This window comes from Salvia miltiorrhiza, chromosome 2 (genome assembly GCF_028751815.1).
Source record: "Salvia miltiorrhiza cultivar Shanhuang (shh) chromosome 2, IMPLAD_Smil_shh, whole genome shotgun sequence".
Taxonomy (NCBI): Eukaryota; Viridiplantae; Streptophyta; class Magnoliopsida; order Lamiales; family Lamiaceae; genus Salvia; species Salvia miltiorrhiza.
Window position 1 is genome coordinate 17,240,686 of NC_080388.1, and position 14,648 is coordinate 17,255,333.

Here is a 14,648-nt window from a genome sequence, read left to right on the forward strand (position 1 = left end):
TCTCTTGATGGACAGGAGATGTGACGTCTCGGAAAAGTAACCACCAGATAGGAATGACCTCTGCAGAGATAAAGATATCATGAGATCTCTGCATTTAATGCGGCTGTACTTTATGAGTACGTGGCTTCCTCTGAACGTTGGAAGATCAGTCCTAGGAGGAATGTTCAACTGATACTTGACTTTAGTATCAGTCCATTGCGCGCATTAAGTAATCAGTCTTCAATTGATACTTCAGTTGGTATCTGCAGTCTTCAGTCTTCAGTCCTTCGTTCTTCAGTCTTCAGTCTTCAGTCTTCGACACCGCAAGCTAAACTAGAAACGAACTCTAACACTTGAGTTCAAAACAATTCTAGTCTATTACAATTAAGTCCTATGAATTTTGGTATCATCAAAACAAGGGTTAGGATATTCCACAAGGTTCCCAATAATTTCCCCCTTTTTGATGATGCCAAAACCACACAGCAGTTCTAGACAACAAAAAGACTGAACTCACAGTACAAGTTCTAAACCTGGGTTGAAAACAGTTCCTCCTTAACAATAGAACCTAAAAACTTGTACTTAGAGTTAAGAACGAAAATAGTTCTAAAACAGAACAAGGAGAAGACAGAAAAATATAATCAGAGCCTGGACAAAGAGTTATTGTCTTCAGGTTGAGATCAAAAAGAAGTTCTTTTCATTAATAAAAGACTGATAAGTTATCAGTCTAAATTACAATTTGGAATCGGAAAAGAATAATGCAGAAGACAACCAAGAGACTCACGATTTCTGATTGTATAGCTTGACGACTGCTTCCCAGATTTTTCTGGCTTCACTGGAGTCTGGATGCAGATTCCAAATCTTGCATATGGATCTGAATTCTGTCTTGATTCTGTCTCTGTTGACTCCATTCTTAATCCTTGGTGGAATCACAATTTTCTTCTGAGGGTCAGGAATGCTTTTTCCGACTTTTCTTTGAGCATCTTGCATTTGTAAGACCAAATCTCGTTCTTGCAGCTGCAACAGAAAATACTTCCAGGCATCATTCCTGTAATCTCTGTCCCCTTGGATGTTTGCAAAAACCATCCATTTGGTGTAGTATTCCTTGGTTTTCTCCCACCAGTCGATCAACTCAGACGGTATCCATTTGTCTGGTCGCTCAAACTTTTCCAAATATGATACTAACAGTCCTTTACTGAAGTAGTGTTCGAGCTTTTGACCTTCCTTTAGAGTTGATACGAAATCGAGTTTCGACTTCTTCAGCTCTGGCTCATTTGAGGAGCTTTCTCTGCCTCTCTTCCTGTTAAGTTCGACTGAGGAAATGGTAGGAGCAACCTTTGAGATAATCTCTTCAGCCCTGTTACAGTATGAAGGGATCATTTCCTCTTCCCTTCGGATGCGCTTCATTATATCCTCTTCCCCCTTTTTGGCATCATCGGGAGGAAGTCGGCTTTTCAGCTCTTGAAGATCGCTAAACATCTTCTGAAGGAGGGCAGAGTCAAGAAAAAGATTGCACAAGTTATTGTGATCCTTCTTGATTTTGGGAATACCTTTGTCAAGATCAAGCATTTCCGTCTAGAATTTGAGAAGAGCAACTTCTTCTGCCCCCAACTGTTGTTGAAGCTTATGGATCAACTCGGAATGATAAATCATGTCTACCGTTGCCTGTTTCTCGACTTCTTTGAGTTTCTTCACAAACTTTTCTCCATAAATATTCTGTCGTTCGAGCTCATGATGGAGTGAGTCGATTTCAAGCTGTTGATCAGAGATATGCTCAAGCAGTACAGCCATCGGATCTTCTACATCGTCAGAAATCCGTAAAAGATTCTTGTGCGGCCGATTGTGTTTCCAGATGGTAAGAAGCTCTCGTCAGTTTCTGCATCTGAATCAAACAGAACTGGTCACGTTGGGCGAGGAAGCTCAACTTGTTCTATTGGTATTTCCTGATCGGCATCGTCAGATGGAGCTTTTGAGGTGGATGCCTCTGCTGTGCTCGGTGGAGCAGAGCATTCCGCTCTTTCTTCAGCAGGAGGCTGAGAAATCGACTGTTCTTGACTGATGGTGACGCCTTCAGGAGGAGTAGGCTCATCAGTATTCAAGAGGGGTGATGATGAAGGCTGAGGAGACTTGGCGATGTCCTCGACTCGTCCTTCAGAGGCCGGGAGATCAGTATTGTCAGTTAATCTCTGTTCTGCGTCTGGCAATGATGCATTAATTTCAGTGACTCTCGCCTGGTCAACTTCAGCAGAGATTGTTGGAGGAGTTGATGGCAAGTTCAACTGACTGAGTGGATCCGTCATTGGTTGTTTAGAGGCGGCAGGATCAGCTACGGATTCCGCCGGTGGAGCAGTGTCGCAAACTGGAGAGCTGAGTACATAAGTTACTTGTTCGAAGATGAAGGGCTCTTCAGATGCGTTTGAAGTTCCAGCATCGTTGTTGAGTGAGATGAGATGTCGGAACTGTTTGGAAAAATGCAGATAATTCATGGCGAAACTGTCAAAGCCATGAATTACATCCCAAACCTTTTCAAATTGAAAGAGGCTGATCAGGGATGCCTCTTCCATCTCGAATGAGTCTTCGGCTTTAGAGTTGTGAAGACTGTTGATTTGTGGGCAGGGTGCCGTCTTGAGGAAGGTATACGTGAGAAGTCTATGAAGGTTCCGGTAGACTTCTAATGACGTATCGAAATCACCAAGTAAACGACGGAGGTGACTTGTAGCATTTCGTTGAGCTTCAGAGTGAAGTTCAACTACTTCCTGAGTACTTTTTGAAAGATAGATGGGAGCTGGTTCTGGGACAACTTCCATGACTGCTTTGCCTTTGGATCTTGGAGAAGATTTCCAAGGCATCTCATTTGGTCTTTTGGAGGGTTTTTGAGGAAGGATGGAACGGAATCGTCGGGGCACATTCGTGCGAGCAGGAGGATTTGATGGAGGTGAATTAGGGGCATCAGAGTCAGATGATTGTGGAGATGAGATATCGATTACCTTCGTCTTCAGTGAAGGTTTGGGTTCTCTTCTTGCCGATTTGAAGAGACGAAGACTGTCTGTGAAGTTAATCATCTTTGACCATCGCACAAATCTGTACTCCTTTGTTCCTTCGATGATGATCTGTGAGACCTTGTTCCCTTGTCGAACCATTGTCGCTGGCCTCGTGTTGTGAGCTTCGTTGTAGAGAAGCTTCAGATAAGCTTCTTCCCAGTTGTAGGACTCATTCTTCAGAAGAGCAGCCATAACATTCTTCTGAGGTTGAGAAGCTTTGTCCGGAGTTCCGGTGCCACCTATCCAGCATTTCTGGATTATCTTGCCCAGTATGGTATACTCTGGATGAAGATGGGAAAGAGTAACTTGACTTTCTATCGATTATGATTCATCCTTTAGAGCAAACTTGAGAATCTTGTTCGCTCTCTCATCAGTCAGTCTGGAGAAGGAAGTTCCACTGTTTGGGAGTTCGAACAATTTTCTGACAATCTAAGAGACGTTGAGAGTCTCTACAACACAGTCTGTCGAGGTGATGACACTAACTTTTGAAATGAGCTCTTCAGAGTTGTTGAAACGAAGGTTCTTGTAGAATTCTAGGATAGCATCATCGAGTAGATATTTTGGTTCGCTGGTGACGAATTTGGCCCATCCGTGCCGGTGGAAAATTGTCGAGACCTTAGCATATTCAGGCTTCTTCTTGAAAGATTCCTTGTGCACAGACTGTTCATATCTGACTTCTTTCTCGATCGGAGCCTCCTTCTTGTTGTCGTTCTTCTTCATGTTGGTCTTGGCCATTTCGAATCTGAAATCTGTGAAGAAAAATTTACAAAGAGTAATCTCACAGTAGGGTGCTGTGGATTTTGGAAGTTAGAGAGAATGCAAAAATAATGGAAGATGGAGAAGTGGTCGTAATGGAGAAAGTGTGATCGTGGAGGATGAACAGTTTCCTAGGGCAATCGAAAAGACGTGGGCGGTTTGAAATCTGCGCGCCAAGTCAGGTTTAATGAATTTTGACGTCCGTAATAAATGCCCGTCAGAAAAAATACCTTAAAATAAGAGATTTAAACTGATATGGAATATTTGGCACGATCTCTTGCTGAAAATAGGCGGCGTTCAGTGCATGCTATGATTTGAAATGATATGCCCAAAAAGAGGTGTCTAGAAGTTGAAAGATCAAGACTAAACGCAAAGTCGCCAGATAATCATGATGACATATAAGCCCTATTTTCTTTAAAAGACAGAGATAAAAGCGAATAAAAACAAATTCCCAACAATCAGTCAGGAAAGCAGTCAAGTACTGATAAAGCTTAAGCAGAGTTCCCCCTAAATTGGATAATCCATAATTAACTCAAGTAAATTAGGCAAAGAGAACAATAACAGAGTAAACGTAAATCAGCTAGAAATCAATAAAAGATAATATTCCAAAAGTGTGCAGAAAACCAAAACAAGGAAGAATGAACTATGACAATCTAAGAATGTCATGTACAAAATAAAGAGTTTTCTGATTAGATGACATTTCTTGATCTTCCTTAGTCTTTAGTTGATGCGGAGCTGTTTGCTTGGTTTCCTTGGAGGACTTCCTTTTGGTTCTTCAATCATCTTCCCTTTTCCTTTCTTGTCTTCTTCTCGTTTGTCTTTGTCATCAGACTCAGGAACACCGCTGTACTTGTTCTGTATTTCCAGTTGCTGTTGAAGATGCGTGACTGTTGATTCAAGAAAAGCTATTTTGACTTTCAGCTCATAAGTTGCTTCTTTTTGAATGAGCAGCCTCTCGTCCAAAATTTGAAATCCTTCATTAGTGAGAGGTCTTGCAGGTCTTTGCTCTTCAGCTGGTGCTTCTTTATCCTGTTCGTCGGCTGGAGCAGTCTGACGCGGTGGAGACTCATAGTGGTCTTCAGTGTCTTCAACATCATCTTCTTTGAGAAGACTTCTGGAAATCAGGTACAGTTTGAAGTTGGGTGCCCAGTCGTGGATAGCATCCCAAAGATTAGTGACTTTGAATTTCTCAAAGATGCTGTTCTCCAAGACTTCCATCTCTTCCTCAGTGAGAACTTCATCAATTTCCTTGTATTGAGATTTGGGCAGGGTTTTGACGAAGATGAAGAAGAAGTAGCTGACGAGATCCTGGAAATCTTCAGGATTCAGGGTCGCAAGGATTGATGGAAAAAGGGTTGTGACACAGTGTTCAGACAGTTATGTCACAAAGTTTTTGAGAATGACAGTTTGATTGACATTGGCTGAGGATGAGGATGAGGCATTGATGTCAGCAGGTTCATCAAACTTGGCCTTCTTGTTGAACCCTTCCAGACAGAAATGAAAGAATCCTCTGAGAGGAAGTTCTTCTGAATCAGTTTCTCTGGTGTCGGTTGCTTGTGTCTCTTCTGGCTGTTGATTTCCTTCATCTTGTGGAGGAACAGTGGGAGACTTTTGCTGAGTCGTTTCAGTGCTTGGAATTAGCACTTCTTCTGAATCTTTCTGTGCAGCTTCTTCATGATCATCATTGAGTGACCTTTGAGGTGTGTCAAGTGAGATCTTGACTGGAGATGACAAGCCGTCAAACTTTCTTTTGATCGAGCCTCGAGTCTTGTAGCGTGGCTCTGTAGTGAGGAGAAGGATTTTTCAGTTGACACACTGACATTTCCTTTGGCTGAACTTTTCCGTCCTTCAAACAGATGGATGGTGGAAGACACTCGAGTGGTGTTCTTCCAAAAGCATTGAGTCTCCTTTGCACTGTAGAGAATAAGTGCCGAAACTCTGGTTCCTTGACGTATGTGCTTGGTGGAATGGGATTCCTTCTTTTCTTCAGCAAAGATCTGAAGATAGGCCTTCTCCCAGTTGAATGGGCCTTTCTGAAGCAGGGCGATCAGCACCAATTTGTGTGGTCTTGAGAGATGACCAGGGGATCCAAGAGTGCCAAACCAGCATTTCTTGATCATTTTGGCGATGGGTCTGAGATGAGGATGTAGTCTTGATAAGCTCAGAACATTTGTGATGTTGTGGTCGGCAGGTGCATCACTCATCAGCGCTTCTCTCATGAGATTTGTGGCTTCGTCATCGGCAAAGAATGGGGCTGGTCCGTCGGTTGGGAGATTGAACATTTCTTTTGCAGCTTGGGAGATGTTGATGAGTATCTTTGTGGAGTCTGAGAAATCTCCATTTGTGAACACAGAGATTTCAGTTTTGAGATCACCAGTTGACTCATCAGTCTTGATATTGTCGAGGAATTCTCTGATGATCGATTCGTCGAGAAGAAACTCTGGTGAGCATTGAATGAACTTTATCCATCCATGTCGTTCCAAGATTTTATTGATCTTGTTGAAATCAGCATGACTCTGGAGTGCCTCCGTTGTTACAAAAGATTCGTAACACACAACTTGTTGAGATGCTGATTTTCCCATGTGGAATTTTGAGTGTTGAAGATTTCTGCAAAAATCTGTAAATTGGTTCTCACAGAGGTTGAACTGTGGATTTTCACTGTTAGTCTTGCAGGGAAAATACACTCAAAGAATTTTGCTCAAAAGATTTCTCTGAGATTGAGTAAATCTTTAGTCGAAGATGAAACATTTTTGAAGAGAATGTGAAAGATCATGCACGAGGCGGTTTCAATAAACTTTTGAAATCCGTGCAAATGGAAACATGGCACGTGGATCACTCCGCTTGTTAGTAAAAAGGGGCGGGATCGTGTGATCATGTGTCATCCGTTTTGAACAAAGTTTATACGTGTCAATTAAAAAGAGATGAGAATGTTAAAAAAAAATGACACGTCAGACTTATCACATTACAGCTGAAAAGGATAAAGAGAAGCAATTATAGATACAAGTAAGATTGTTGAGAAAAGCTTACACAGTGGTTATACAAAATTAGTCGTTGTCTGAGGTGCAAGTTCCCCCTGGAGTTTATGACTAGTTCTCCTTCGATTTCGAGTCCGTCGGCTGTAGCTGCACGTTCCTTTCACGTTTCATCTTTCTTCTGTACTAAAGTGATTCTTCATGAATCATTCTTTCAAAAACTTCTGACGCCCTTTTGAATTCTGTCTCTGTTTCCTCGAGACGTGGCAGAAGTTCTTGTTTCTGAGACTGATGTAATTTCAGTCTGTTGATCAGTCTGCGCTCTTGAACATTTTTTTTATCAGCTTCGTCTTCATCTGAAATGAAGTGGCGCATGATGATCCTTCGAGCATCTTGCACAAGATCAATTTCTCTAATGATCTGTTTGTGCACCCTAAGGAGATTTTCAAATCTCGTTCTTAGGTGTTGATACTCTAATCGTATTTGATCATATCTGCTCGTTCCTTCTGACTGTGAGTGAGTTGGACTCTGATTTTCCTCTGGAAAAATGAGTCTTTCTTCGTTGTCAGAATCCAGTGTCCCGATCTCAAGTCCGTTGATTCCTCGAGTCGCTGGAGGAGTCTTTCTTGTTCCTGTACATTGAAGAGAAAACAGGGAGAAACACACAGGAAACAGGAAAGGAATCACGGAGCAAGCAATCTCAAGAGGAATCTTGAGAAAAGATTTTGATCAAAAACAAAATGCTCTCATTAGGATATAGTTCAATTAGAACCTAATCAGATACAGAGTGTTCTTGCGAACAACCTGCTCTGATACCAATTGTTAGGTCCAGAGGGTCTTGAATAGGTATATGGGGGGGATACACCTATGAGCTATTTTTCAAATCCTCAATCAGAGGGATCTCAGTCAGAGATCAAAACGAAACTTTGCATGCAAACACAGAATCTTGTTTTACTGAAAACAGTTTGACCAAACAGGGTTGACGACTGATACTGAAAGCTCTTCAGTAAAGAGTTATCAGTTAAGTTGTTGGAACTTAACTGATGCACGTAAGGGCTTCAGTCGTGTTTGCTAAGATAGAGATGATAACACTCTTCCTGACTATCAAAAGATATATCAGTCAGACTGATATCATACGCAGCGGAAATTAAACATAGTTTCGCAATAGCCTTGGTGAAGCACATTGTTGGTTATTAGGTTACTCTTTGCAGTTAATCAGTGTTCAGTTTATCAATAGAAATAACACACGTAAGAATGTAAAACTGAAAGCTGTAAACAACACAGAGACTTTTACGTGGTTCGGAAAAACCATTTCCTACATCCATGGTCGGTTGATCAGACCAACAATCTACTCCGCAAGTGCTTAACAGGTGCACTGCAAACCAAACCGTGTGCTTGCCGGGTGCACACAACCGTACCACTGAAGAAAACCCTTCTTCAGGACCCACGCTTCACTCGCGTCGGATTTCTCTGCTCAACACAACCCATGCTAAGACTTCTCACTCAGAGTCAGAGTACCTTCCTGAACTCCGAAACACTCAAACACTCTTTTGGAAGGGAGGTTTGAACGAGTGTCAACTTTACTACAAAGAACAAGTTCTTTGAAGCAAGTTTGACCTTTGGCTTCTGGGTAAACAGAGGTTTACCTAAGGTCTAAGAGAATGTGTGTAATCAGCAGTGACTGATTTTGGCTTTGGAATTCTCTTCTTCGATTCAAGCTTTGGGGAGATTAAGCTTTAGACTGAGTAGCAATTTCGGCAGAGCTTCAGCTTATGTCGTTGAATCGGTGAAGGTTGAAGTGATCCTCGAGCGCTATTTGTAGGAGAACTCTTGAATAGATCCGTTGGCGTAGAACGTCATCAAGATTTCTTCCGTTGGAGAGCAATTCGAATTTGGGTTGAGGCTTCAATCTTCGAGGTTCCTTATCTGGGTGGAAACGACTCTCTTGATGGACAGGAGATGTGACGTCTCTGAAAAGTAACCACCAGATAGGAATGACCTCTGCAGGGATAAAGATATCCTGAGGTCTCTGCATTTAATGCGGCTGTACTTTGTGAGTACGTGGCTTCCTCTGAACGTTGGAAGATCAGTCCTAGGAGGAATGTTCAACTGATACTTGACTTTAGTTTCAGTCCATTACACGCATTAAGTAATGATTCTTCAACTGATACTTCAGTTGGTATCTGCAGTCTTCAGTCTTCAGTCCTTCGTTCTTCAGTCTTTAGTCTTCAGTCTTCGACACCGCAAGCTAAACTAGAAACAAACTCTAACACTTGAGTTCAAAACAATTCTAGTCTATTACAATTAAGTCCTATGAATTTTGGTATCATCAAAACAAGGGTTAGGATATTCCACAAGGTTCCCAACATCTGTGATCTACAAGACACCATATAATCTACTTATATAGAGATAAATGACATACATATGCAATCATGAACACAATCAGATAGGAGATTAAATAGTGAACACATGAATCATTGTATACAAGCATAAAACGTTCTTGCTTTCAGTATACAAATCCAACACAAACAAGTGCATAATCTGAGAACTCTATCGCGGCCAGCTTTACTTTCTTAAGCTCTGAATAGTTATGATAGTCGAACATAAGCTCCACCTTCTTCTCCCATTCAAGATACAACTCTGGATCGTTTTTTCCTTGGATTGAGGAAACGTTCATCTTGATGTTGCCCAAGTTGCTATCTTGATAATTCTAGCCACCATCTCTACGCCAGTTCCCATTGTCTTCTTCTTCATACTCGGAATCCTCTACATACTCCTCATGATGGTGAGTATGTCGAAGTGGCTGGCGAATTCCTCTACCACCACGTCCTTCTCGATCACCACGTCATCCTCGACCACCATGTCCTCCTCGAGCGGGATTAGACTGAGACTGTTCGATCTGGTCGATCCTATCATATGCCCCTACCAATTCGAATCTCATAATCTTTCCCAATTCTGATCTCAAAGCATCCATCATGAACTTCGCCTTTAGATCAGTGACAAGTTGATCCTCCAAATTGGAACCCTGTTCATCTTTCTTTGACATATTAACACAGAAAATTAGAAACGGTTAGTAAAATAAAAATGACCTCATCACCTCACAAGCACTCGTGTATATCACTCAAAAATAAATCATTCAGCACTCGTGTATCACTCAAATTAATGGCTTTTTTCACTCTAATAGTCCCACCACTCTTGCCTTTTACCACTCAAATTCTCTCTCAATGAATCAAATTCCCTCAATCTACCACTTGAATCCAACACTAACAATAACAAATGAAACCACCAAACTGACTCAACGAGAGCACTCAACGAAACGTCCCGCAAGGGACCACACCAACAAGCTGACTCTAAAGGCTCTGTACTACCCAATGAAGACGAAAGACACGAAGAAACGAAAACTGAAAACTAAAAAATGTGCTGCACAGAAACTATCTCAACACGCTCTATACTACCTAAGGAACGCAGAAAACACAACGAGATTTAATCGAAAATCGAAAAAAGTGCACAAAAACTGCCCCAAAAGACTCTATACGACCCAAGGAAACAAAAGAACAAACTTGCCCACCGACAATTTTCTGAAATTTCTATACTCTCCTTTTTTTAAAAAAAAACCCTTACAAAATGTGGATTCTGAAAAACTCAAGAACAAAACGAAAAAAGTCGGATGTTGGATGTGAATGGATTTGTATGGGCGTGTATGTTATGGCACTCCAACAGACAGATGAAGTATATGGAAAAAATTCGAACAGTTATGGCAGCAGTATATGGAAAACACGGAAACCCTAGAATACGAAAACCCTAATATTGGAATAGGCGAAACCCTAAAAACGATCAGAAATCGCAGACAGAGAACATAGAAACCGAAAAATGTAGAAACCCTAGAATTTCTACCCTTGATACGAAGACAGAAACGAAAATAAAACCTGGATACAAAACGCAGCTCTGGTGCCAAATGATATGATCCTTGCCGATCAATCAATTCGAACACTCAAATGGAAGACTTTGGAAATGAACGAACGGATGGAAAATCCCAAAAGCTCTTAATCTAACCTACGGAATGATATAGGCGAAAGAATTCCCTATAGCCCAACGTGATGTTGATGCAGTAACTCGAGGACGATGAATGACACCCGACGAGGGTTGGTTGACTCGCCATTACGTCGATAATTGAATTCGACTTGGAAAAAATAAGAAGAATTCGAAGACTTTGAAGAGAGAATAAAAACTCACAATTTGATTAATGAATAAGTTGAGCAATTTGGCTAACACATAAGCCCTATATATAGGCAAAGACTAAACTTAATCTAATAAGGACACAACTTAAGTAAAACCATAAGCAGCCAAACAAGGCCCTTATAAATTCAAAAATAATAAGCCCTACAACTAATGGGCTGCGAAAAATAAAGCTAAATAAATAAATTTAAATCTTCAAACTTCGGCCCACTCGCACGTAATAAGATTAATCAAACTTGGGCTCAATTCGCCAACTCCACAATCTCCGATTAGCTTCTTCATCAACTCTTGAGTCCACACTTCTTGGACTAAGATCATCAAGTTCTCCTTGAACCTCTTGGCTCGTGCTCTTATAACCGAACCAACAGGAACATGCATCGGGTCTGGAACCAACGAAGCTTGGACTGCATCAAGCTTAAATAAATCACAATGTAATCATTAGAGTAGTTTAGGTAGCCATGCCTGTTGCAATGGCTTAGTTTAGTTTGTTCTTATCTTGTCTTTATTTGCTCTGCCCAAAGTTGGTTTTGGGCAGAGATCACTTTTTGTTTTGACCTTTTATCATTTATCCAAGTATGTTATTTTCTGTTATTTCATTTTCCTTTATTTACTTTATCATGTCTAGTTAAGTTTTCTTTCCTGGTATAGGCCTAATCGAGTTAAGTATGAGCATGTGAAATCATGAAGTCTAAACTGGGCAAAGTAGCTAAGCATCACTACTAGAAAAACGCTCATAGATAACGGATTTTATCCGTTATCTATGAGCAAAAAAACCGTTGTGTATAGTGGTGTTATCTATGATACGTATCATAGACAACGGTTTTAAAACCGTTATGTATAGTAGCATAGATAACGGTACGATGTGTCATACATAACAGTACGCATCCGTTATCTATAAAGGTTATACATAACGGTTTTTCACCGTTATGTATTAAGATTTTTTCGTTATGTATTAGAATTTTTTTTATTTTTTTTAATCATAGATAACAGTTTTTTGCACTTTTTATAACGGTTTTAACCGTTATCTTTGATAGAATACATAACGGTTTTTTGCACTTTTTATAACGATTTTTTGCACTTTTTATAACGATTTTTGCAGTTTTTATAACGATTTTAACCGTTATCTTTGATTAGAATACATAACTATTTTTTGCACCTTTTATAACAGTTTTTTTGCACTTTTTATAATTGTAGTATATTTTTAAATTTTGCAATTTTTATAAAACGACAAAATGATAAAATCAACAATAACAATTTTATATATCATCCAAAATATTCATACATTACCATCCAAATGAACCAAGTATCAAGTATACATCATCATTGCATATTCGATTCAAAATTGAAAGTACCAACTATCTTATAGCTAAAACAAAAATCTATCATTCTATGTATTCTAGCACTAAGTTCTCAAGAACTAGTTGCTCTTTCCTGAAATCCTTCTTCCTCATGAAAGTAATCTGCAATAGAGATTTAGTGAAAAATGAAGAATGACCGCTACCTTCAGAATTATTAAAGTGACAAACTAAAAAAATAGGCACCAAGATAGGCAATCGTATGAGGTAGCTTAAAGTGCACCTGAGCCCTTCTTTTCTCTTCCATCTCTTCCTTGAGGGCTTCGTTACTGCACCTTCCCAAGAAGTCGAACATAAGATCCGACATAACAGCAAGAGCAGCTAGCAGACAGTGCAGATTTGGCAAAGAGTAATTACCTCAAAATCATGCTTTGCCGTGTATATCGGTATAGAAGGCTGAACATTGTTCGTCCAATCACGGAGATCATCCATCCCTGGAAAAACAAAAGGTCCTCTTATGAACATACTCATGCATTTGACGATGTCAATCATACACAAAAACTGTACAAAGTAATCATGTCAGAGACCTCCAATTGCATCAGCATGAGAATGAGTAATAATAACCGCATCAATTGTTCTTATCCTGACAGAAATTAAAGTAGTCACGAAAAGAAACTTGCATGACAATATAGAACTTACACAATAATTAATAGAAGTATGTCACAACACGTTTCTTAAAAAGAAGAAAACAAGGAAAAAAGAGAAAAATCCATGGCAGAAGATTTTGGCAGAAACTGGAAATATGCATATATGCAGACAAAATTTCTTTTCATATGATCAACTGTAGGTGGAGAGATACATTCTCCAATTTAAAACAGGGAGACTAAACAAGAATGGCAGAGAAACGTGAATAAGCATTACTCGTTGTCTATACTATCTAAGCATATGCTACGTGTCTCAGCCAAGACCGGGAACTTATTGATTCCTGGCAGTACCGGATGTCTAGGGAAACAAGCCACATGAGGCATTGGTATAAACACCAAAGCCAAAGGTCTTGATCTAGACACTTTTCTCTAGGCAGACTATGAATCATGAAACCACAAAAGGAAGAATTTCCGAAGCAAATGCAGTATATGGACAAACATCTAGTAATATAAAATGAGGCCAGCCATTGCGTGCACATTAGCAAGTAACATAAAATTTGGTATCGCTGTAGCAGTCCAAAGATAATGAACTTAAGCTAGCTTACCCATAAGCTGGGAACCACCTCAGAGCGCTGTGATAGAAAAACCTGCATTAAGCATGATGAAAACTTAGTAGATAGCATATACACCCTCCGTCACAATTATATAGTCCACTTTGGCCTTTTATAAATAAGGACTAAGAGTTGCATCATAAAAACAAATTATATAAAGAAGTTTCCTATAATTCCCGTATTCAATGATCAAAGATGTACAGATATAAGAAACGAGAAAGCATTGTTTTTTAAGGGTCAGAACAGGGAGAATCTTTAACATACTTGCCAGCATCAATAAGAATGTTCCATTTTCCAGATGGGTTGAGATAGCGAACAAGGAGGCTTGTGTTAAGTCTCCTATTCTTGCTACCCGGTTCTGTAGCCTTTGAGCAAACCTATTGATTTAAGTAACAAGTTGCAAATTTGAAATCTTATGGATGAACACATAGCCACCAAATCAACTGAAAAAACTAAGTAGGTTCGTGCATGTAAAGGAAGTCTTTTGGCTTACTGGACAGGTCTTGATAGGATTAGTGAGGCAGCTCACACGTGGAACAAACTTAAGGAACATAAAAGAAGAAATACTAAGTACTCACCAGATCACAAAACTGTTACCATGTGTTTGCTAGGAACAAACTTAAGGAACATATATAAAAGAAGAAATACTAGTCACCTAAAGGTTGCAACTACACGAGCATCAAGTAAAACCTCACAATGCAGTAGAGTTTTTAGATTCAAGGAGAACACACAACATTCGATTACGGTAATATGAATCCTACATTAGTAAATAGTAAGAGAAATGTGAGCTTTGCATAAAATGGTAATAAATCCCAGGATAAGATTTTCTACGTACCCTTCTTGAGCCTAGGGGAAACATCATCTCCTCTAAATACTAGAGGAACATCAACCTTCAACCAAGCACTAGATGGAGCCCTTATGAATGTAACATTAAGCATTGCATCTGTGCTCGGATGAAGATGGAGCCGACAGGATGAAGATGGAACCGACATTTATCAAGAAAGATTATATCAGTGCATAACCTAAGAATTTCCAACCAGTGCTGTATGAAAACTCAATAGCATTATAGAAATAATAAAATATTTTTTAAATTTATGTGATCCAGCTTGCATTCCTT